This window comes from Myodes glareolus, chromosome 24 (genome assembly GCF_982192425.1).
Source record: "Myodes glareolus chromosome 24, mMyoGla1.1, whole genome shotgun sequence".
Classification (NCBI taxonomy): Eukaryota; Metazoa; Chordata; class Mammalia; order Rodentia; family Cricetidae; genus Myodes; species Myodes glareolus.
In genome coordinates this window covers 37,839,529-37,866,149 of record NC_142049.1, presented here as the reverse complement: position 1 = coordinate 37,866,149, position 26,621 = coordinate 37,839,529, and the positions used below count along the sequence as shown (strand labels likewise).

General features: G+C 36.0%; 1 long non-coding RNA gene across 2 annotated transcripts; it reads left to right on the top strand.

Annotated features, from left to right (window-relative positions):
- Positions 1–6,158: 6,158 nt before the first annotated feature.
- LOC148118169 (uncharacterized) lies at positions 6,159–24,912 on the top strand. 2 transcript variants are annotated; one of them, XR_015736363.1, is made up of 5 exons: positions 13,827–14,174; positions 15,026–15,136; positions 21,208–21,290; positions 22,201–22,369; positions 22,521–24,912. It is a non-coding gene; the product is annotated as an uncharacterized LOC148118169 (long non-coding RNA). The 2 variants fall into 2 exon arrangements; XR_015736362.1 differs by lacking the exons at positions 13,827–14,174; positions 15,026–15,136 and adding an exon at positions 6,159–6,404.
- Positions 24,913–26,621: the final 1,709 nt, after the last annotated feature.

Genomic DNA, 26,621 nt, shown 5'->3' with positions numbered 1-26,621 from the left:
ATTGGAAATAGAAAACACTATCCTGAGTGAGATAGCCCAGACCCAAAAATATGAATATTGTAAGTACTCACTCATAAGTGGATTCTAGCCATAACCACGGACATTGAGCCTATAATTCATAATCCTACAGAAACTAAGTAATAAGGTAAACCCAAAGAAAAACACATATTGATCCTCCTGGAAATAGGTAGTAGACAAGATTGCCAGGCAAAAATTGGAAGCATGGGAGTAGGGGATGGGGGGAAGAGGCGAGAAGGGAGAATGGAGGGCTGGGGAATGCTTGGAAAAGTGGGATGGTTGAGATGTAGGAAGGACAGTTATGGGAGCAGGCAAGAAGATATCTTAATCAAGCGAGCCATTTTGGGGTTTGCAAGAGGCTAGGCTCTAGAGGAGTTCCTAGGTGTCCATGGTGATGTCCCAAACTAGAATCCTGGACAGTAAAGGAGAGGGTGCCTAAACTGGCCTTGTCCATAGTTAGACTGATGATTATCATGAATATCACCATAGAACCTTGCCCAGCTAAAGATAGAGATAGAGACAGAAACTCAAATTGGAACCCTGGACTGAGCTCCCCAAATCCACTTAGAGATATTTTAAAAGCTAGAGCAACATATGTGTAACAGTTTCAAGAAGAGAAATTTTTAGAATTTGTAGACCAGTTCTGCCTTTGATTTCCCAAGGATTTTGGAAAAAGAAAAATTGAGGTGAAAATCCAACACCATTATAACCTGGAATCAGCACAAAGTATTCTATAATTAGTGGCAGCTCTTAAGGGTGAGTTTGGATTTGCACCATGATAGGTAAAAAGTAGTTCCCTTTGCAATGATCAGAAGTGATACAGAACACTGTTATGCACCAGAAGAGCTGTTAGATGAGGAAACATTTACAGTACTGTTTGCTTATGATCAGCCTGTGCCTAGACAGCTATAGGAAGAAGCCGCTAAGTAAAAGAATAAGGAGCTCTCAAGTCCTTTGTTATTGGTAAGGATACTGAGAAGTAGGAAATGGTGGAGAATTAAGCAGGAGCATAAACCTTAAGAGATTTAGCAATATCACTTTCACAGAATTAGGAAGGTCTGTAAATCTCATCAGGAAAACACTCCTCTTCCTACCCAAGGGCTGGTTTAGAGTCAAGCAATAGTGCAGAGACCTCCTGGAGTAGTGTAACAACTCAGAATTTGTTGCATATCTCTCAAGCAAGCTAGTTTCAAAGAAGGTACCAGCTGAGGAGAGAAAGAACAAATATTATTAGCAATAGAGCAAAGATATGTGCAGGAAAAATAATAACTTACGTGCCCCGAGACCATTTGAACAACTCAAAGAATTAAAAGCAATATGGACATAGCTTGCTTCAAATGAAGAAAAAATGTTGGTCCGCAGATGAGAGAAATCTGACTGAATAATTCTCTTTTCTTTTTATATGCTTACTTGTGAGGGACTTCGTAGAAATTGAAATCTTCTATTAAATTTTGAAATAGCAGCATATGCCCAAGTTATTTCAACTGGAAAGAAAGCCTGGAATAAATTTCTGTCTCCTGGAAAGCAGACTGAGGACTTATATAAATTTAATCAGGATCATGGTGAACTGTTACATGATGACATACTAATCAAACAGATTAACAAGAGATACAGAAGCTGGACGTTTGGGAGATGAATAGCAAGCCAATGACAATACTATTGCAGTTTAAGTTTGCTTTGACATCATTTAGAAAGAAAGGTAAATATTTCTGATTACACCTGAGTATCTGCAGATATTGGACTCTCATGCAGCCAGTGACATCTTCTTCACAGGAAAAAGATGTTATAGATGTTACCTCTAACAATGAAATCTGTAAATTGGAGATTGATATAAAATTCACGAAGAGATAATTAGAGTAATTAATGCTTCCATTGCCTTCTCAATCATCCATAACAAAAGATACCTATAATATTGTTTTAGACATAAAATATTGTTTTTAAACTTTCCCTGGGTTCCTCAAAATTGTCAAAGATTTGCATTTAGTGTTTCTTCAGTTCATTTCAAAAATCCAATTAGAAGATATCATTAGAATATCTTGAGTCAGAGTATGGCAAAAAATTTTACCTTATGCCAGAAATATGTTTCTCAGGCTACACAAATCATTAGAGATCAATTTAAACAGGTTTATATTATCCGTTAAAGAATGATGACTTGCTTGTCCTCATAAATGAAGTAATTTTGTTTGAAATATATTGTCAGCATCAGCTGAATCCTGTCTCTGCAGGATTTTGTAATATTTAGTAATGGCCACAGGGAAAGGGAAAAATCCGTGTTTTGAATATTTGGGATATATGTTATACCCAGAAGAAATTAAGCCTAAAAAATCAGAAATCAAGAGAAAAAGAAGACAAACTTGGAATGACTTTCATAAGTTAATATGAGATATAAAACCACGGTGGCTTCATGGGATCCACCAAATACCCTGCTTATCTGTGACATTTGTGAGGCTTGGTCTAATTTTGGTACAGTTGACAGTGAGAGAATGATTTGTACCTGTTTCTTTGGATGTTACATAGAAATCTGTACCTCATGCAGGATTGATTTTATCTGCCTAAATATAGGGAGAGGTGCCTGGTGTTATGCCGAGGTATTATGCCAATTTTCTGGTGTACATGAGAAACCTCCTTCATACTGAGAAAATACTGTAGAGGAGCAGAGTCCAGAGTAAAAAGTGGGTCTGATATAATTTTTCCAGTTACCTGATTTTCTTTTTCTCTGTTAAGTATTTACAGTCAGGGGAATTTTACTCTTTGAAATTGTGTTGCTTTGTTTACTTCATATCATAGAGTGGGAGGGGCAGCATGACTTGATAAAGCCAAAGGTCACTCTAGAAAACCTGCTCAGGATGCCTGCATTTCAAAACGGTGTGCTTTTCTTACAGCTATTGCTGTATCAGGAAACTGCTTTTAATGGTAGTGCTGCAGGACTCATACAAAAGACTGGCTAAAAAGAAGTCATGATCGAGCCTACTCTGTAATGTTAGCGATGTAGTGATAATACAATGAGAAACTTCATCTGCAACTTTTCTGAAGGAATATAATCTCTAACTCTGCCCTAAATAAATTATCCATAGACCCACAAAAAGCATTGGCTACAAATTCCTGAGAAAAAATTAAAAGACATAAAAGTTGGGAGCATGGGGGTGGTGGTAAGGGTGGGAGTGGATGTCTGAAAGAGGAGAGGGGGAGAGAGAAGGAAGAAGGGAATACTGGAAAGAGCTTGGAGGAGTGGGAAAGTGGAGATGGAAGAAGGGTGGATATAGGAGCAGGAAAGAATATATCTACATTAAGGGAGCCATTTTAGGGTTGTCAAGAGACTTGACTCTAGTGGCGACCCAGGATTCCATGAGATGTTCCCAGCTAGGTCCTTGGTCAGCAGAGGAGAGGGTGCCTGAACTGTCCTTGCCCCACTATCACACTGATGATTATTTTGAATACCACCATAAAAGCTTCCTCTGATGACAGAAGGAGATAGAGACAGAGACCCTCATCAGAGCAGTGGACTGAGCTCCTAAGGTCCAGTTGAAGGGCAGAAGGAGGGAGAAGATGAGCAAAAAGTCAGGACCATGAGCTCCACCAACTGAGGCAATGTTCCTGTTCTAATGGGGGCTAACCAAATCCATCTGGACTATGACTGAATGAGCATGGGATCAAATTGGATTCTCTGTGGCTGACAATGGGGGCTAAATGGGAAGCCATTGATAAAGGCACTGGGACTTGATTTTAGGGCATGTTCTGGCTTTTTGAGACTCTAGTCTATTTGGATGCACAGCTTCTTGGCCTAGATGTAGAGTGAAGGGCCTCCGACTACCATTTGGGAAGGCTTCCTTGCCCTCTCTCAAGCAGGGAGAGGAGGAAGTAGGGTGTGTAGCAGAGTGTGAGGGGATTGGGAAGAGGGGAGGAAGTGTATATTTTTGAATGGAAAATTAAAAAAAATTTAAAACACAAAGTTACAGTATTAAAGAATAAATTTTGGAAATCTTAAATGCCAATTAAAATTAAATACAATCAAAGAAACAATGAAAAATGCTTAGCATAATAATATCTCCTACTGTGGAAAAAGTCTCTAAAAGTAACACTTTTAGCAAAAAAGCCACCGAAAAATATTGGAGCCTGAGAATGAAAGGATCATTTCTTTTCTATATAGTCATATTGATAGGCCTTTAAATTAGAAAAGATCAATGCTACATTGGTTACAAAAAATCACAACATCTTTTGGTCAGTAGCAATAACCATGTATCACAATAAAATATAATTATTTTATTATGTGGTAGGATTTATTTCATACTTTTAATATAAGCATTGTTTTAAAGGAGAAAGAATGAGCATGAAATAACATAGAGTACTCATGTATGAAATTCTAAATTATGTGAAGAAAGTATACACTTGCATGCATATAATTAGGCATAATCAATTTCATACATGTAGATGTACATAAAATTATATAAATATTAGAAAGTAATTAAGGTGCTTCATAGTATACTAGGAGAGAGATTGTAATACTGAACTCCTTATACTATGCGCATTTTCTCACTCAGATTCAAGTAGTGGTGTTGTTATATTTGTTTATTGGCCAAATTCATGACTATAAGTCAATATTAGAGATTCACACACCATTTCAAAAATATGCTTACAACTGCCAAAGCGGTGGAAAGAACATGTTTTGGATGTTCTTACATACATTGATTATCACAGAATGTCAATACTTCAAATATTATTAGTAAATTAATGGGTATTACCTACTTGTGCTCTAATTGAAGATTAATCCTGATATTAGCATAACTAATATTCTGCACTCTTATTAGCCGTATACCTGAAAAAAGAAAAGAGTAAGAAGTCTTCAGATATATATTTGTTATAATGGTGAAAATATCAAGAAGTCAAGTAAATAATGTTATTAAGACTATATGATGGAAGGTGTAACTCAACCAGCTTTAATGGCTAGGAATCTAAGTCTACGGTGATGATAGACTTACATTAAAATAATACATTTTATTCTCTCAAACTCTACTGAAATATTGATATGTTCATATATCTGAGCATCCTTTGACCCTCATCAGAGATTTTCCTTTGTCCCTAGTTGGAAAACAGCATGATGATGTGCAGGGAAGCTCTTTCTATAAGAAAAAAGAGCCTGTGTGGTCCTATATTATAGTGTTTCAAGTCTTTAAAATCTACCTGGAAGTCTCATACATGCATATTTTAAAGATGGCAGAAATATTGTAACAGATTGAAATGGAGGCTTTTGATTCCAAAGTACCAAAGTTTTCCAGTCTCAAAATTACTAGCAGACATACGCATTTAGAGTCTGAGATGAACATACAAGATAAGTGCATCACTGTTTTAAAGCATAAAACACAAGACACACAATAAAAAGGTATGTACTGTATAAATTAATCATTTTCAAGGAAAGTATATAATACCTCGTTGACATCATCAATAAACCCTGGATTTCCAAAAAGATCATGCTTTCTGATTTCCTAATTAGGAATGGGCAAAAAGTGAGAATCATGCACAAGAGTATTTATAAGCAAATACAGAAAGACTATGTCAATCAAAACAGCAAATTTGAGACTGTGAGAACCTTAAAAGCAATAGAATGATAAGAAGTAGGTCTCCTCTTGAATACCTTATTCTAATTCAGAGTCTTTACTGACAGGTAGCATAGTGTTTTCATGTGTTTCTATATAATATTTTCAATGATTACCTTTCATGAAAAAAATGCTATGCCATACCAATTTTCACAATGAAACTCAGAAAAAAGAGGAAAGGGTATGACTCCCCTTGACGCTGTCATATACTAAAACCTTAAGCGAATTAATTTTTTGGAAATACCAGTGTTCAAGACAGAGAGAATAGTGCCACGAGTTTAAAGAGAAGGAGAGGTTTTAAAGCAGGGATGGACAGGATTCACAGACCATAGCAGGTAACACCGAACTGTAATACTCGGAATGGACCAGTACCTGACTGATAATTAACCTGGGATTTATCTCATATACTTGTCAAGAGCAGTCTGCCATGTCTGGTTCAATGAACATTCAGATTTCAGTTATAAATATTTGCAACTGAGAGCTGGCATATAGCCAGAGCCTGACAAGGCATGACCCTCTATACTGACAATATTATTAGCTCTCCTTGCCTCTGACTGAAGGACTGTGTGAATTCAAATTTCCCCTGAACAAAGAGAAGAATGATCTCAATTCCACCAATAGGAAAAAAAGCCTGTGGTTACCATGGAGATCCGCATCAGAGCTGCTGACTCATTTCTCCCTCCCATCTCAATGTTTGCTCCAACAGAAAAATATGAAAGTGAAAGTAGATGGCAGGAAATAATGTAGTTTCCCTAGGACCAGAATCCAAATATCAAAAAGGGAAATCATTGTGAGGTAAGTAGGAGGTGAATATATCTGACTTCTTGGGTCTGTGTCCTGCATGTGTACCTGAAATTTTCCATTCCTCCCTGCGGGTGACTGATTGTGATACTGTGCTGCCGATTGCAGCTTACTGGTATAGCATTCAGAAATGCCATGACACAGTTCCTAAACACTTATTGGGGAAGCTTACACTTGAAATTTTCAGGTTCCCAGGTGCCTGAGGCTATTTGTCAACTTAGCAATTATCTTACTGAAGCCTCCAATGGCGCCTAAGATCAGTACATTCCAGTATTGTCATGTATAGACTTTCTAAGAAAATCATCATTTCAGAAAATACATAATCTAAAACGAACCTAGGAATCACAGATTTTACGGCTGAATCAGTGGCTTCAGACTATAGCACATTTCCTGCACTGCAAACAGAAATGGTTGACTCTTCTCACAAATTCCTTGCGTTTCCTATGGCTTCTGTATCCTGCAGGTCTCTGGGGCACATTTTCATCTCTGGTGTTCTTTACGAGGAGGCCTTTACTTAAGTCCAGCTTTTAGCAGGACTTTAGTCAAAGCCCCACTGGCAAAATCCCTCAGTGCAGACCTTTTTATGCCATGTAGGAACCAATAAGAAGAGAAATCTCTAATCAAGGACCGGAAAGTACAGGACTGCATTTAACATGATGAACTCATCCAGAACTCATGTGTCATCTGTGTCTGCCTCCTTAGCGTGTATTGTGAAAAGAAGCCGAGCAATTGACAGGGGAACACAGGATGAAATGTAATTTACCCTGCATTTTGCTTACAGTTAACAGGGGATAAAACTGGCAAAATGTGACAAGTTGAGCGAGTTGGCAGCTGCTTTTGCCTCGAATCTACCTATATACATGGAAGCCTCCTTTCCTGTCTGGACAATTTTGATTGTGAATCTGTGCTGCCAAGTGTATCTGGCTTCTGATTATTTTTTATTTTTTTCTGTTTTTACGTGTGTTTTTTATGCAGTCAAATTATAATTAAATTTGTTACATATAATAAGATACTTTATATTTTATACAAATAAATAATGCAATTATAATTTCTCATGTTGTTTAATTATAATACAAAATATATTTAAGTTGATTAGAGTGCTGTACAACGAAGTGGGTGGATTGTAGAATGAAATATATATTTGAAAACCTCTCCCATATAGATCCAACTGTACTATAGTAGCCCATAGTGTCTTAATGATAAAGAAATGAATTCAGTTTAATTGATTTCTGGAAAAAAATTTTTTAAATTTTTAACATTTGTATTTGCTTATTTTAATGCTAATAATTATTTCCACATTTGCCTTTGCATGAGGCTGCCTTCATATTTTGGTTCCTTACATGCAATCGATATACATAAATATTGTCTAAATAATAATTTGTAATCATTTATTTAAAAAACAAGTAGATTAAAATATTAGAATTCTAATCACAATTAAAACTGAAACACATATGCATATTTATATATGTATATATAAATATTTAATATAATAAGAGAATTTATATAAGGAAGTTTGATGTCCACCAATTTCAAGCCATCCATTGTAACAACATATTTCATGGCAAGCCACTCTGAAAATAACTGGAACTTTTCTTTTCAAGTAGTTAAATACATTAAATATCCCCTTAAATAAGGGTTCAGCTTCATTTGTCCTGCCATTAGGTATACTAGGATTTCTGAGCACTGGATAAATAATGTGTTTAGTTCAGTTTTTGAAATTTCATTGGGAAGTGTTTTTTTTTTTTACATTAATCAAATACTGATTTCATGCAGATGTTTATTGGAGCTAGAATATCTGAGATTAGATTTCTCCTTTGACAGTAATAGGTGCCATTCTTGCCTAGCTGGCAATGAATTTGCAGAAATATTACAATACTGTCAGGTAGAAAATATGAAAGTGGATGAGAAGAAAAAAAATGCAGTTTACCTCAGACCAGAATCCAATCATCAAAGGGGAAACCACTGGGAGGAAATCAGGAGATGGTCATATATCCCACTTCTTGGGTCTGTATCCTGCCTATCTTCCTGAAATCCAAAATTTCTGTCTGCGGAACGCTGATTATTATTTTTTGCTGCCAATTGCAGCTGACAGGTATCACATTCAGAAATGCCGTGGCATCTTCCCTAAACACACTGATTGTGGAAACTGCCGCTTGAGATTTTCAGAATCTGAGATGCTTGAAGCTATTCTGTAACATAGCAATTATTATAGTGGGTCTTCCAATGGTGCATATGATCAGTACATTCCCAGTTTCTGTCAGGTATTGAATCCCAAAGTAAAATTTGATTCCAGAAAATGCATAATCAAAGGCTAATCAAGAAATCACAGATATTAAGGCTGAAGCAGTGGCTTCATACATTGAAGCACAATCCCTGCACTGCAAACAGGAACAGGTGGCTCTTATCAGAAGCAGGGAGAATCTCAGAAATTCTTGGCTTTTACGAGGTATCTATTGCTTCTGTCTCCTGTAGGTCTCTGGAACAGATTTTGTTCTCTGAATTTGTTTATAGCCAATCTCCTGACTAAATTCCAGCTAAAAGCTGGACTTTAACCAGGAGCCTGGCTGGCAAAATTCCTCAGTGCAGACCTTTTTATGTAATCTAGGAACCAATAAGAAGAGAGCTCTCAAAGAAAGGACTGGAAAGAACAGAACTGCATTTAACATGGTGATCTCATTCAGAGCTGATGTGTCATCTGTGTCTTCCTCCTCCCTATGCATAGTTAAAAGAAGCAGAGCCATTTAAAGGGAAACACAGGATGAAATGTATTTTCCCTTTGATTTGCCTCCAGTTAACAACAGACAAACCTGGCTCATTATGACTGGTTGCCACAGCAACAATGCAGCTGCTTTTGCCTACATTTTAGCTGTATATATGAAAGCCTCCATTTATATCTTTGTTTTTTTATTGTGACTTTGCAATGTCAAGTGTATCTGGCTTCTGATTCTTTGTGGTCTGCTTTTATTTGTGTTTGTTTATGCAGTTGAATTATCATTAATCATGTTATATATAATACATGTAATATGTTTTTTATCTTAATATAAGGTATGAATACAATGATTCATGTAGTTAAATTAAAATGCATAATATATTTATGTCCATTAGAGTGTTGTATAAGGAGATGGATGGATTGTAGGAAGAAATGTTGATTTCAAGTCCCATTGAAAATGGACCTGACTGTAATAATAATGGATGGAAATAGAAAATGCTTTACTGAGTGAGGTAACCCAGACCCCAAAAGAGGAACATGGTATGTACTCACTCATAAGTGGATTCTAGCCATAGTTAAAGGTCTTTGAGTCTGTAATTTGTGATCCTTGAGAAGCTAGATAAGAAGGTGAACCGAAGAAAATCATGTAGTTATCCTCCTGGATATTAGAAGTAGGCAAGATTGTCAGGCAAACTTGGGTGCACGGGGGTGGGGGGAGTGGAAGTAAGGGGAGTTGATTAGGGAGAGGGGAGAGGGGGAGGACTGGGGATGGCTTGGGGAAATGGGAGGGGGAAGGGAGGAAGGATGGTTATGGGAGCAGGGAAGTTTATATCTCAACTAAGGGAGTCATTTTAGGGTTTGCAAGAGACTTGATTCTGGAGAGGTTCCCAGGTCCAAGGAGAGGTCCCCAGATGGTACTCTGGGCAGCAGAGGAGAGGGTGCCTGAACTGGCCTTGGCCCATAACCATACTGATGAATATTTTGCCCGTCACCACAGAAACTTCATATGGCGATGGATGGAGATAGAGACAGAGACACATATTGGAGCACTGGACTTGGCTCCCTAGGTCCAAATGAGAAACAGAGGAAGGGAGATCGTGAACAAGGAAAGCAAAATAAGAGGGGGCCTTTATCAGACGATGGTTGGAGATAGAGACGGAGACCCACATTGGAGCACTGGAGGTCGGGACTGCGAGGGGTGCGTTCACCCACTGATACAAGGGGACTGGTCGGATGGGAGCTCACCAAGCCAGCTGGACTGGGACTGAACGAGCATGTGATCAAACCAGATTCTCTGAACGTGGCTGACATGGAGGCTGACTGAGCCCCCAAGGTCCAAATGAAGACTGAGAAGCCATTGACAATGGCACTGGGTCTTGTTTCTTCTGCATGGACTGGCTTTTTGGGATCCTGGCCTGTTTGGATGCTCACCTTCCTGGACCTGGAGGGAGCGGGGAGGATCTTGGATTTTCCATGGGGCAGGAAACCCTGACTGCTCTTGGGAATGGTGAGGGAGGAGGAGAGGGAGTGGGGGGAGCAAGAAGGTATTGGGAGGAGTGGAGGAAGTGGAAAGAGTGTTTTCGCATACTTGAATAAACAAATCGAAAAAAAAAATAAAACCTAACTGATGTTACAAGGAAAAAAAAAAGAAAAAGAAAATAGACCTGACTGGAATAACATATTCTACTCTGTCTTAATGATAAAAAAATGAATTCAAGTTAATTCAATTGTGGAAAAAAATTAAATATATTGATATTCTTAACATTTATGTTTGACTCATTACAGTCATTATACATATATTCACCCCCTCCTTTGCAAGAGGCAACTTCCATAGTGTTTCTTATCATATGTAATTAATATATAAAATGTGCATGAAATATTCTCTTATTAAATTTATATGTATTTGTTTTAAAAATTAATAAAAATTAAATAGATTCCAAATACTAGAATTTTTTCCCAAGATTTCATAATCACTATTAAATCTAAACAAAATTTTTCTATCTTTAATGTATATTAAATATATTTAAGAAAGTTGTAGGACCATTAATTAGAAACCATCTATTGGTACATGATTTCCCTACCTGGGAAGCTATGTTGATAATAATTCTAAATTTCCTACTCAGCAGCTCTATACTACAAATAGCTCCTCTAATAAGGGTTTGGCTTCATTGTCTTCCCTCTATGCATGTTGCACTTTGAGTACTGGATATACTGTAAGAATTATGCATTTAGTTCCTGTTGTTTGATATTGATTAGGGCAAAAGTGCTTATATATTAATCAAAGAGTGGTTTGATGCAGATATTTATTTAAACTTGCGTAATTGAGATAGGTTTCCTCCTGGGACTAAAATGTGCCATTCTACCTTAACTGGCTGTGAATACTCAGAAAACTTTCTGTTCCCACACTTCTCTAATGTCCTGAAATTGATTAATACCAGCATGCCTGCTTGGAAAATCAGTATAATAAAAATGAATTGCATCTTTACAAATTTCCAAATTAGAAAGTTCCTGTCTGAGACTGCTACCTGACCATCTCAGCTTTCAATGTAACCATGAAGGCTTAAAAATTAAGATAAGTATAAATCACCGACTACAGAGTTGACCACTCGAAAGATCATTGTATTATTCTTACTCACCAAATTTGATATGGTCCTCTATAAAAAGCAATGTTAAATTACCTTTTCTTAATTGTAGATAATAATGTCCAGAAATGCGCAAATGTGTGTGCTCTTCCTATATAATCCATAAGCGCTTGATGTAATAAGAACAACGTGGAAGAAAATCCATGCCCATTGACCAAAAATAGATAAAAAACTGTGAGCACATTTACACTATGAAGAACGGAAATGCAAATCAAAACAACTTTGAGATACCATTTTACACCTGTCAGAATGGATGAAATCAAAAGCAACAATGATAGCCTATATGGACGATGCAGGACCACTCAACAATTGCTGATGGGAATGCGAACTTGTACAACATTTTGGAAATCAGTGTGGCAGTTTCTCAGAAATTTGGTAATCAACCTACCTCAGGATCCAGCAATACCACTCTTGAGAATATACCCAAGAGATGCCCAATCATACAACAAAAGCATTTGTTCAACTATGTTTATAGCAGTATTATTTGTAATAGTCAAAACCTGGAAACAACCTAGATATGCCACTCAATGGAAGAATTTAAAAAGAATATGTGGCACGTCTACACATTAGAGGACTATTCAGCGGTAAAAGCAATGACAGATTGAATTTTACATGCAAATGGTTGGAAATAAAAAACACTATCCTGAGTGAGATGACCCAGACCCAAAAATATGAACATTGTTTGTACTCACTCATAAGTGGATTCTAGTCATAAACAATGGACATTGAGCCTATAGTTCATGATCCTACAGAAGCTAAATAATAAGGTAAACCCAAAGAAAAACATATATAGATCCTCCTGGAAATAGGTAGCAGACAAGATTGCCAGGCAAAACTTGGTAGTGGTAGTACTACCTTGTACTTGAGCATGGTAGTGGGTGATGGAGAAAGGGGAAAGAAGAGAGAATGGAGGGATGGGGAATGCTTGGAAAAGTGGGAAGTTTAACATGTAGAAACGACAGATATGGGAGCAGGCAAGAAGATATCTCAATTAAGGGAGCCATTTTTGGATTGGCAAGACACTTGGCTCTAGATGGGTTCCCATGTGTCTATGGTGATGCCCCCTGCTAGAACGCTGGGCAATGAAGGAGAGGGTGCCTAAACTGGCCTTGTCCATAGTCACACTGATGTTTATCTTGAATATCACCAGAGAACCTCCGTCCAGCTACAGATGGAGATAGAGACAGAGACCCACTTTGGAACACTGGACTGAGAACCCCAAATTCACTTAGAGATATTTTAAAAGCCAGAGCAGCTCATGTGTAACAGTTTCAAGAAGAGAAACTTTATAATTCGTAGAGCACCTGTGTCTTTGATTTCCCAAGGATCTTGCAAACAGAAAAATTGAGGTGAAAATCCAAGACCATTATAACCTGGAGTCAGCACAAAGTATTCTATAATTAGTGGCAGCTTATAAGGGTGAGTTTGGATTCGCACCATGATAGTAAAAAGTAGTTTCCCTTGCAATGATCAGAAGTGGTACAGAACACTCCTATGCACCACAGGAGCTGTTAGATGAGGAAACATTTATAGTATCGTTTTTTATGATCAGCCTGTGCCTAGAGAGCTATAGGAAGAAACCACTAATAAAAAGAATAAGGAGGTCTCAAGTCATTTGCTCCTGGTGAGGAAGCAGGAGCATTTCATTTTCTACTGAGAATTAGAAAATAGTGGAAAATTAAGCAGGAACTAAAAACCTTAAGAGATTTAGCAATATCACTTTCACAGAATTAGGAAAGTCTGTAAATCTCATCAGGAAAGCAATCCTCTTCCTACACAAGGGCTGGTTTAGATCAAGCAATGAGGCACAGACCTACTGGAGTAGTGCAAACACTCAGAATTTGTTGTGTATCTCACAAGCAAGCTTGTTTCAAAGAAGGTACCAGCTGAGGAGAGAAAGAACAAATGTTATTAGCAATAGAGCAAAGATATGTGCAGGACAAATAATAAGTTAGGTGCCCTGAGCCCATTTGAGCAACTCAAAAAATTAAAAGCAACATGGACATAGCTGGCCTTCAAATGGACACTATCTGTTATGGAAAAACCAAACATGCATAAAAATGTTGGTCAGCAGATGAGAGAAATCTGACCCAATAAATTCCCTTCTCTTTTTATATGCTTACAGGTGAGGAACTTCATAGAAAAAGAAATCTTCAATTAAATTTTGAAATAGCAGCATATGCCCAAGTTAAATCAACTGGAAAGAATGCCTGGAATAAACTTCTGTCTCCTGGAAAGGAGACTGAAGACTTATGTAAATTTAATCAGGGTCATGATGATCTGTTTCAAGGAGACATACTAATCAAACAGATTAACTGGATATATAGAAGCTGGATGATTGGGAAATGAATAGCTAGCCAATGACAATACTATGGCAGTATAATTTTGCTTTGAGACCATTTAGAAGGAAAGGTAAATATTTTCTGATTACTCTTGACTATCTTCAGATATTGGAGTTTCATGCAGTCAGTGACATCTGTTTCACTGAAAAAAATATGTTATAGATGTTACCCCTAACAATAAAATCTGAAAATTGGAGATTGAAATAAGATTCATGAAGAGTTAATTAGAGCAATTAATGCTTCCATTGCCTTCTCAATCATCCATAGCAAAAGATACCTATAATATTGTTTCAGAAATAAAAGATTTTTTATACCTTTCTCTGGGTTCCCCAAAATTGTGAAAGATTTGCATACAGTGTTTCATCAGTTTATTTCAAAAATCCAATTAGAAGATATAATTAGAATATCTTGACTCAGGGTATGGCAAAAATTTACATTATGCCAGAAATATTTTTCTCAGGCTACAAAAATTATTAGAGATCAATTTCAACAAGTTTATATTATCCATTAAAGGATGGTGACTTGCTTGTCCTTATAAGTGAAGTAAGTTTGTTTGAAATATATTGTCAGCTTCAGCTGAGTCCTGTTTCTGCAGGGTTAGTAATTGCCACAGTGAAGGGGAAAAATCCGTCTTTTGAATATTTGGGATATATGTTTTATCCAGAAGAAATTAAGCCTAAGAAATCAGAAATCAAGAGAAAAAGATGACAAATTTGGAATGACTTTCCGAAATTACTGTGAGATATAAAACCATAGTGGCTTCATGGGATCCACCAACTCCTCTGCTTATCTGTGACATTTGTGAGGCTTGGTCTAATTTTGGGACAGTTAGTAGTGAGAAAATGATTTGTACCTGTGACTTTGGATGTTACATAGAAATCTGTGCCTCATGCAGGATTGCACTTCTCTGCCTAAATATAGGGAGAAATGCCTGGTGTTATGCCAAGCTGTCATGCCAGGTTTTCTGGTGTCCATGAGAAACCTCCTTCATACTGTGAAAATGATGTGTAGGAGCAGAGTCCAGAGTAAGAGGTGGGTCTAATGTAATTTTTCCAGTTACCAGATTTTCTTTATCTCATTTAAGAATTTATAGTCAGGGGAATTTTACTCTTTGAAATTTTGTTGCTGTGTTTACTTCATATCATAGAGTGGGAGGGGCAACATGACTTGATAGAGCCAAAGGTCACTCTAGAAACACTGCCCAGGATGCCAGCATTTCAAAATGATGTGCTTTTCTTACTGCTATTGCTGTAACAGGAAAGCTGCTCTTAAAGGAGCTGCAGAAAGCCACCTGCAAAAGACTGGCTAAAAAGAAGCCATGATCGAGCCTACTCTATAATGTTAGCGAGGTAGTGATAACATAATCAGAAACTTCAACTGTAACATTTCTGAAGGAATATAAGTTCTAACTCTGCCCAAAATATATTATCCATAGACCCACAAAAAGCATTGGCTATAAATTCCAGAAAAAAATTAAATCTGATAAAAATTGGGAGCTTGGGAGTGGTGGTAGGCGTTGGGGTGAGCGTCTGAAAGGTGAGAGAGGGACAGAAATTATCATGACCAAAATTCTTCACTCACATTAGCTACATACTTGAAAAAAGAAAAGAGTAAGAAGTCTTCAGATATACATTTGTCATAATGGCCAAAATATCAAGAAATCAAGTAAACATTGTTATAAGACTCTATGATGGAAGGTATTATTCTAACAATTTAATGACTCAGAATCTAAGTCTACAATAATGACAGACTTACATAAAATAATACATTTTGTTCTCCCAGAGTCTAATGAAATATTGATATGCTCATTTATCTGAGCATCAGTTTGAACGTCATCAAAGATTTTCCTTTGCCATAGTTGGAAAATAGCATAATGATGTGCTGGGAAGGTCTTTCAATATAAAATAAGAGCCTGTTTGGTCCTATGACATGGTGTTTCATATCTTTAAAACCTAATTGGAAGTCATACATGTATATTTTAAAGATGCCAAAATATTGGAAGAGATTGAAATGGAGGCTCTTGATTCCAAAGTACCCATTTTTCCAGTCTCAACATTACTAGCAGATATATGCATTTAGAGTCTGAGATGAATGAACAAGATAGTTTCAGCACTTTTTCAAATATAAAAAAGAAGACACACAATAACAAAGATATCTATTGTGCTAATTATTTTCAAGGGAAGTATGCAATACATCACAACCATCAAAAATAAACACTGGATTTCTAAAAAGCTCATGCTGCCTGATTTACTAATTAGTAATGTGCAAAAAGTCAGAAAGTACAATGAACAAGAGAATTTTTTTATGTAAATACAAAGAGACTATGTGTATCAAAACAGCAAATTTGAGACTGTGAGAACCTTAAAAGCAATAGGGTGATAAAAAGTAGGTTTCCTCTTGTATAACTTATTCTAATTCAGAGTCTTTGTCACAGGTAGGGAGTGCTTTCATTTGTTACTGTATAATATTTTCAATGATTCTGTTTTCACAAAAAAAAAGCCTTGCAATGTCATGCCAATTTTCAAAATGAAACTCAGAAAGGGAAAAAGCATGAATCCCCTTGACCCTATCATATATTAAAACCTAAGGGTTTTTTTTCTTTGCAGGTACTGCAGTGTTCAAGTAAGAGTTAATAGTGCCACAAGTTTAAACAGAAAGAGAGGTTTTAGAAGCAGGGAGAGACATGAAGCAGAAACCATAACAGGTGACTCCAAAATAAAAAACTCGGAATGGACCAGTACCTGACTGCTAATTACCCTGGGATTTTCCTCATATAATTGTCAAGAGCAGTCTTCCTTGTCTGGGCCAATGTACATTCGGGTTTCAGTTAAAAAAAATTTGCATCTGAGAACTGGCATAGAGCCAGAGCCTGACTAGGAAGGATCAGCTATGCTGACAATATTATTAGCTCTCCTTGGCTCTGACTGAAAGAGTGTGTGCAGTCATATTTCCCCGGAACAATGAAGAGAATTATCTCAATTCCAACAATAGAAACAAAGTCTGTGGTAACCTTGGAGATCTGCGTCAGAGCTGCTGACGCATTTCTCTCTCCATCTCAATGTTTGCTGCGACAGAAAAATATGAAACTGAAAGTAGATGGCAGGAAATAACGTAGTTTACCTAGGACCAAAATCCAACTCTCAAAAGGGAAATCATCATGAGGAGCTAATCAAATATCCGACTTCTTGGATCTGTATCCTGCCTGTCTACCTGAAATTTTCCATTCCTCCCTGCCGGTGGCTGATTGTGATACTGTGCTGCCGATTTCAGCTTACTGGTATCACATTCAGAAATGCCGTGCCAGAGTCGTAAACACTTATTGGGGAATTTTACACTTGAAATTTTCAGAGTCCCAGGTCCCTGAGGCTATTTGCCAACATAGCAATTATCTTAGTGAGTCCTCCTAAGGCGCAAAAGATCAGAACATTCCAGTATCGTCATGTATAGATTTCTAAGAAAATCATCATTTCTGAAAATACACAATCTAAACCTAACCTAGGAAGCACAGATATTAGGGCTGAATCAGTGGCTTCAGACTAGAGCACATTTTCTGCACTGCAAAAAAGAAACGGGTGACTCTTCTCACAAATTCCTTGCTTTTCCTATTACTTCTTTATCCTGCAGGTCTTTGGGACACATTTTATTTTCTGGTGTTTTTTACAGTGAGGCTTTGACTAAAGTCCAGCTTTCAGCAGGACTTTAGTCAAAGCCCCACTGGCAACATCCCTCAGTGCAGACCTATTTATGCGCAATAGGAACCAATAAGAAGAGAGATCTCTAATCAAAGACTGGAAAGCACAGGACTGCTCCTAATTGATGATCCCATCCTGAGCTGATGAGTCATCTGTGTCTCCCTCCTTATGTTGTATTGTGAAAAGAAATCGGGCAATTGACAGGAGAACACATGATAAAATGTAATTTACCCTGCTTTTTGCCTCGAGTTAACAGCGGACAAAACTGGCAAAGTGTGACAGGTTTAGTGAGCTGGCAGCTGCTTTGCCTGGAATCTACCTTTATACATGGAAGCCTCCATTCCTGTCTGGAGATTTTTTGTCCATGCTGTTGGGATGCTGCTCTATACCATGCTCCTCATACTAGCCTTACACTACATAAATACAGAGGGAGGTGTTGGTCTTATTGTAGAGGTATATGTCATGCTATTCTAGCATCCATGAGAGGCTTGCCACATATCATGTGAATACTGTGGAGGAGCACATTAAAGGTCTAAGGGAGGGAGTTGGTAAAGATATGGAGGGGGAATCTGCTGTCAGGTTTGCCAAAAAATTTACATAAATGAATAAATGAATGAATGACCAAATAAATAGATATAAAGGTCATTCGCATGTTGTAAATATAAGGAACACAAATTAAAACCAGATTCTTAAAAATAGAAAATAGAAAAATGAGATAAAAATAGAAAGCAATTATGTCTTGTAAATTTAAATTAAATTACTTTTTTACCAACCAATATTAATAATGATTAGCTGTGTGAAGAAATATTGAAAAAATTTATAAAAATTTCAAATTACTACCTCTCAACCTTTGCTTTACTCTACTTTGTTGTGTCATTGACAGTGGGCATGTTTCTTACTCCTCTCAGTCAGGCATAGCCTGTGATTATTACACCTTAGGAATTCTGTGATTCTCAAAAGAACTTTGACACCATTCTGAGAAATGGTGAGCTTCATCAGGGTTATGATTTCATTGTAAGTAAACTGATGTTTATTCGCTTAACTAGGTGAAAGTTTCTCCTTTTTTTCTCAAAATCAGTCTTCATCTAAGGGTGAAACCATTTAACTAAAATTGCTTCTTTCTATAGATATCCATTTCAAACTCATAATATTATTCTTTGTAAAATAGTTAAGGTTTCATTAGCTTAACATGACTGGAGGTATTTATGTATTATGAAAAACATTTTCTGCCCGAATTTATGCACACATTTTTGGATATGGATACATATTCCTCAATCTACAAATAATTCACTAATTTCAAAGTCTTCACCTCCTGCATTGCAATTTGCAAAATGCTCTTTCTTAGATATAGCTGCTCTTTGTTAGAACTTGACTCCCCTTTAAAGAAGCCAGCATCATGGAATCAGGCATCTTTTTAGAGATCACATGTCCACTGTTAACCAGATGAGCATAAAAAATGTTAAACATCATAGGAGTGTCTTCACCCTGGGTTAGAGCATAGAGATTCTATCATCATCACTTATGTTTCAGAAGAGATTTGTGTCTTTGTTTTGGAGTGCTTGATTTTAAAATAATCAGACAGCTATAAAACGTAGAGAAAGAAAAAAATGGGGGAATACATAAATAACTTGGTATGGAAAATTCCAAAATTTGAAGTATGATCATAACATAAAAAAGATAAAATAAATATTCTAACAAACGATGTTTTCATGAGAAAACAAGAGCATTGTAAGGTTGAGAGTAAGCACGCAGGTTAATATGCACTAGAGTGTTAAACATTAGCTTTTTTGCCATAAAACATCATTTTACAACAATATTACTCATGCACATTTGTTCATAGAATTAAAATTTGCAGTGTTTCTTGCAATTACACCTTATTAATACATACTACTTACCATTATTCTTTGACTAAAAAATACTTCATGTCATGTGTAGATTCAATTTATATCCCCCCAAAAATATCTTATTTGAAAACAGCATATCATAAGGAGTAGATCTGTTGGCAGAAGCTGATGACTTGAATCCTAATGCCCTGACGTGAAATAACCAATCAGAAACCATATTATTTATATACTGTCTGGCCAATAAATTAAGACTACTGCTAGCTAGCTCTCATATCCTAAACTAACCCATCTCTACTAATCAGTAGACCACCATGAGGTCATGACTTACTGGCTTACTGGAAAATTTCAGCAGGCTCCAGGAAAGGCATCTGTTTCTGGCAGCAGCTTCATGACTTCTCAGTGACTCTTCCTACTATAATTGTATATAACGAAACAGTTATCTAATAAAAATAACAGTTATGATATTTATATCTATTTTATATTTTAATATTACCAAGGAAAATTATAATTATAACTATTTACTCTTCAGGTTCATCAGTCTCTCCAAAAGGAGATGATATTACCTAAGTTAGCAGAAATTTAATTGTGTGCAACTTTCAAAACTCTAGAATTAAGAGAATGAATTTCATTGTCACCTGTTCTGAGAAAGTGTGAGAATATTCAAAGCTAATTACAAACTAAGTTTTATATAGGCATGGTCTTCTGGAGGATGTGTAGTTCTGATGTATTGTTACCATTTATATCTCTGACATATAAGTGTTATATGCGAATGAAAAATGATGTTCCATTTGATAGGACATGCAAAATTCAAATTAATTTTCCCTGAGTTTAACAACATCCATTACCTAAATCTCATCATTGGAACACCTTATTTCCACCATCAATGCATGAATTGATAGATTTGGATGTGGCTGCTCTCCTCTTCCTTTAATTACATATGCAGGTGATGCTTAGATTCCTCAGCTTACATCAAAGTTTTCTATGTAGTATGGATTTTTAGATCTTAGATAATTGTTATATTAGTACAAAGAATAACCTTGAGAATACCTACAGCTATGCCATAAACCTGTGTATTCAGATGAGACATGAAAGTACTACATTTTCTACATTTAAAATAATCAATCCACAACGGGGATGACTTTAGAACTCTACTGCTTGAATACATACCTATTTTCTATATAGGTCCTAACTGTACAAAATTTCAGTTCTTCAGCTTTTGGTTGTTTCATACAGCAGAATAAGGAATGTGGTTATTCCTAGGTTGTTCTTGCTAAATTTGGCAGCATAGTATAAAGTTGCAATAGATATTTACCCACACAGGTCATAAAATTGGCTTCCCCTAGATTGCTTTATGATGCATTCCTTCCATGAACTTCCTAGCTGTCTTTAAGTCCTGCCACATTAGCATCCATACAAATGCCGTGATTCTTTCAAGAATTTTTCTGCAATCAATAAGGACCCATTCAAATCTTGTCACCATTGTTTTCTAGTAACTTCCACAGGAAAGGACATGACTACTCTGGATGCTGTCATATACTAAAACCTTGAGGGAATTATTTCTTTGCAGATACTGCAGTCTTCAAGACAGAAGTTTAAAGAGAAGAAGAGAATTTAGACGATGGGACAGACATGATGCACAGACCATAACAGGTGACTCCGAACTGCAATACTGGGAATATACTAGTACCTGAATGCTAATAACCCTGGGATTAGTCTCATATAATTGTCAAGAGAAGGATGCCATTTCTGGGCCTTTGTAGATTCGGATTTCAGTTATAAATATTTGGAGTTGAGAGCTGTCATATGGTGAGAGCCTGACTAGGAAGGACCCGCTATGCTGATGATATTATTAGCTCTCCTTGCCTCTGTCATTTATTGCACATTTGAAAGTTGCTTCTCTGTCCCTCATGTTTACTAAAGTAATATTATTTTCCTCTCAAGTTTTTAATGGTGTTGATAACTATGTAGTCATAATTCCATTCCCTCATGACTTGACCAAACCATTACTAATATAAGTCTTAGACTACTTAAGATAGAATATTTATTGAAATATTTAGAATACATTTTTAACTTGATATTATGTATGATAGGTATAAATCTATTTTTTTGGTTCTTCATGACAGGATTTCTCTGGTAACTGTAATTTTTATACTTCATATCCGTTCTTATTGTATATAGTTCTACATTTGTTTAAGTTGGAAGCATGGGGATGGGCGTGGCGTGGGGAGAATGGAGGATGAAGGGGAGAATTGGGGAGAGTTTGGGGGATTGAAATGGTTGAGATGGAGGAAGGGTGGATATGGGAACAGGTGTGGTGTGTAAGATCAGTACATTCACGGTTTCTGTCAGGTATTGACTCCCAAAGTAAAATTTGATTACAGAAAATGCATAATCAAAGACTTATCAAGAAATCACAGATATTAAGGCTGAAGCAGTTGCTACATAGACTGAAGCATATTTCCTATACTGCAAACAGGAACAGGTGACTCTTAGCAGAAGCATGGGGAAATCTCAGAAATTTTTGCTTTTACTAGGTATCTATGGTCTCTGTCTCCTGCAGGTCTCTGGAACAGATTTTGATCTCTAAGTTTGTTTATCGCCAATCTCCTGACTAAATTCCAGCTAAAAGCTGGATTTTAGCCAGGAGCCTGGCTGGCAAAATCCCTCAGTGCAGACCTTTTTATGTCATCTATGAACCAATAAGAAGAGAGATCTCAAACCAAGGACCGGTAAGTGCAGGACTGAATTTACCATGGTGATCTCATCCAGAGCCGATAATTCATCTGTGTCTCCCTCCTCCCTATGTGTTGTAAAAAGTAGCAGAGCCATTTAAAGGGGAACACAGGATAAAATGTAATTTACCCTTTCATTTGTCTCCAGTTAACAACAACCAAACCTGGCTCATTATGACTGGTTGCCACAGCAACAATGCAGCTGCTTTTGCCTAGATTCTAGCTGTATACACGAAAGCCTCCATTTCTATGTTTGGTTTTTTTATTGTGACTTTTTGCTGTCAAGTGCTTTTGGCTTCTGATTCTTTGTGATTTGTTTTTGTCTGTTTTTATGTGCATTTATTTATGCGATTGAATTATAATTAATTATGTTATATATATACATGTAATATGTGTTATATCTAAGTATAATATATGATTACAATGATTTATGTAGTTAAATTACAATACATAATATATGTAATTTCATAAAAATGTTGTATAAGGAGATGGATGGATTGTAGGTAGAAATGTTGATTTCATGTCCCATTTTAAATAGATCTGACTGTAATAATATATGCCACTGTGTCTTAATGATTAAAAAAATGAATTCAAATTAATTCATTAATGGGAAGTAATTTAAATTTATTTATATTCTTAACATTTATGTTTGACTGTTTAAAGTCCTTATATATATTTACACCCCACTTTTTAAGAAGCAACTTTCATAGTGTTTCTTACCATATGTAATGAATATATATATATATATAAAATATTCCCTTAATATAATTTTATAAGCATTTGTTTGAAACATCCAATAGATTCCAAATACTAGAATTTCTCTCAAAATGTTATCATCACTATTAAATCTAAACATATTTTTCTTTCTTTAATGTATTCAAAATTCATATCAGGAAGATGTAGGACAATTGTTTAGAAACTATCTATTGGTATGTGATTTCCTCACATGGCAAGCTATGCTGATAATAATTCTAAATTTCTTACTCAATTATCTCAATACTACAAATAACTGCGCTAATAAGGGTTTGGCCTCATTGTCTTTCCTCTATGCTTATTGTGCTTTAGAGTACTGGATATACTACAAGAATTATGCATTTAGTTCCAGTTTTTTGAAATTGATTGGGGCAAAAGTGCTAATATATTAATCAAATAGAGGTTTGATGCAGATATTTATTTAAACTTGTGTAATTGAGATAAGTTTCCTCCTGAGACTGAAATGTGCTATTCTACCCTAACTGGCTATGAATACTCAGAAAACTTTCTGATACCACACTTCTCTAATATCCTGAAATTGTATAATACCAGCATGGTTGCATTAGAAAATCAGTATTCTAAAAATTAATTGCAGGTTTACAAATTTCTAAATGAGCATATTCCTGACTGAGACTGCTACCTGACTGTCTCAGCTTTCAATGTAACCACGAAGGCATAAAAATTTAGATGGGTATAAATCACAGACCACAGAGTTGACCACTCTAAAGATCATTGTACTATTTTTACTCACCAAATATATATTGGTGTAAACACCAATGTCAAATTATATTTTCTTAATTGTATATAATAATGTCCAGATATGAGCAAATGTCTGTGTTCTTCCTCTATAATCCTTAAGCGTTTAATGTAATCAGAATAACATGGAAGAAAATCCATGCCCATTGACCACAAGTAGATAAAAAACGTGGGCTCTGAAATGAGGTAACTCAGACCAGAAACATGAAGATGGTTTGAACTAAAGCATAGGTGAACAGTTATTATAAAGCATAGGATAGGAAACATATAGCCAAGGTTCACAGAATCTAAGTAAAAATGTGAACATAAATTAAAAAAATGATAACCCTGGGTAGAGCCAAAAAGACAAATATGATGAAAAAACGGGAAAGTATGGGTATGGTGGGAAAAGAATGCAGATTGTAAGGAGAGAGAGAGAAATGGAGTAGAAAGAACTGGAAGTAACAGAATTGTCTAGATAGGGGATGGAACGAGACCGAGAGCAAAGAAAAAGTTCTATTCAATGAAAGAACTATTATAGGAATAGCTAAACTTTAGAATTGGAGGAATTCACAAGGATGACCACTACTAAGACTCTATGTAATAGTGGAAAGTATACTTGAACAGCCATTGCCTTGTTGTCAGATTGATTACTATCAGAAATGTCATCATAGAACCTAAATCCAGTAAATTATGGAAACAGATGTAGAGATCCACATTTGTTCACATGGCTGAGTTCCTAAAGTCCAGTTGAATAATGGGAATAGGAATAATACATGGAAGAGATCAAGGTCATGATGGGAAAACCCATTGAAAAAGGTTACCTGAGCTTATGGTAGCCTGGAAACTCTGGCCTGACAGTGAGAGAACTAGCATACTAACAAACTAGGCACTCTGATTGTGAGGGAGATTTGGATGACTGGGGCAGACTTTGGATACAGCGGCAGTGGGACCAGGATTGATTCATCCTGCATGTTCTGATTTTAGGGAACCCATTCTCTGGAAGACTATCTAGCCAAGTCTAGATATAGTGTGAACAAAAAAATATAAATACAAATGCTACTATGATATGTTCAAATGAAATAAAATAAATTAATAATGAAATTGCCTGTGTTAGTGATGTGTCTTTTTAAGGTATCAGGTAAATCATATATAAACAAGCAAAAAATTACATTTACATTTAACTTAGTGTTACTTAAATGTGATTTGGCTTTTGAATAATTGCAAGTCATAGACAGAAAGTATAAGTTCTGGAATATTTCTTTTTACTAGGTTTTCTTTATCTCCTTGGAAACAAAGTCACGGTGGTTTTACTCTTTGAAATTGTATTATTTGCTTTATATGCTTACTTTATGTCACAGGGTAGGAGGGGCAGCCTGACGAAAAAATGGGCCTGTGTATTAATCCCATATTTGAAGGCAACTGTAGATCTCAGCCCAGTTTGTGGCAAGATATTAAGCATCAGCTGGGCAGGTTTAAATCCATGTTCGTGTGGTTGTTCTTCAGTTTGTAGACATGAGCATTGAGGATGAAATCACTGCTGAGTAAGGGAGAAATGTAAGGAATAAACATAGATAATTTAAACTAAAAATACGTATTAAATAATACATACCAACACTATTATGAATAAATGTAATCATAAAATTTCTCAAGCAGATAGCAAAAAGGGCATTTTATTTCTACATCAGAATATAAATAAAATGTAATAAGTAGGGAGTGAGTACATACTAATCAAGAACAGGGTACAGAATATTCCTTTATATTGTGTGAATATTTGTCATTTTGATTTAAGAAATATTCTGACAGAATAATTTTTAAATAGGATAAGTTTTGACTGAAGAAACAGACAAAAAGTAGTTAGGAAAATGGAGAATTATGAGTATCATGAGAAGTTGTGGAAAGTGGATGTAATCCACCTTGCATAGCACATATTAGAAAGAGAATTAATTTAAGTATTTACACGTAAGTTAGTAATAAACTGAGCTATTTCCTGAGTGTTTAGATTAAATAATAATTTTCTCTGTGGTTACTCAGGAGCTGTCTAGTGGGAAACATAAATCAACCTAATAATGATATTCTGATGTAGGGAACTAATTAGTATAAGACAAAGTAAAATATATAACTAAAAGATTCTAAGCAATCAAAAAATTGAATTAAATGTGGATTCTGAATAGTGTCTTTGTTCAACTAAGATCAATGCTAGTATGAAACAGTGGAATGGCTCTTTAAGAGATGTTTTATGAGCTGGGTGCAGGTGACTACCAAGAGCATAACTCCATAAGTTGTCCTACATCCAAATACTTTACAAGGTTTATTTACAATGGGTTATATGCTTCTCAGTGTAAGAATGGATCCAATAATGTACCAGAGGTTCAGTGATAATCATGGCTCCCTGAGACCTCAACAATGAAGCTAGTCTCTGAGGGACCCAAAGGTGAGGAGCCAACTACAAATGCAACAAATATTGTAGTTAAACTTTTGTCTAATCTAATAAAATAACAATACAGTTGTTTAGTAAAGAATGTTCAGACAAAAAAGACTCTAGATAGACTGCTGTGTGTATAAATATGCATGTGTCAATGTCTCTGCTGGTCTTTTTTTAAATGTTGGTTATTAATTTAAATGAGATAATATTAATGGATCACTGATAAGATGGGATTTATGCAATTGCATTCTTTTTATTTACTTTTCAATCATTTTACACACTCTAAAAAGTTCTGCCACAGATTCTTCTTCCACATGTTTCCCTTCCCACAGTACA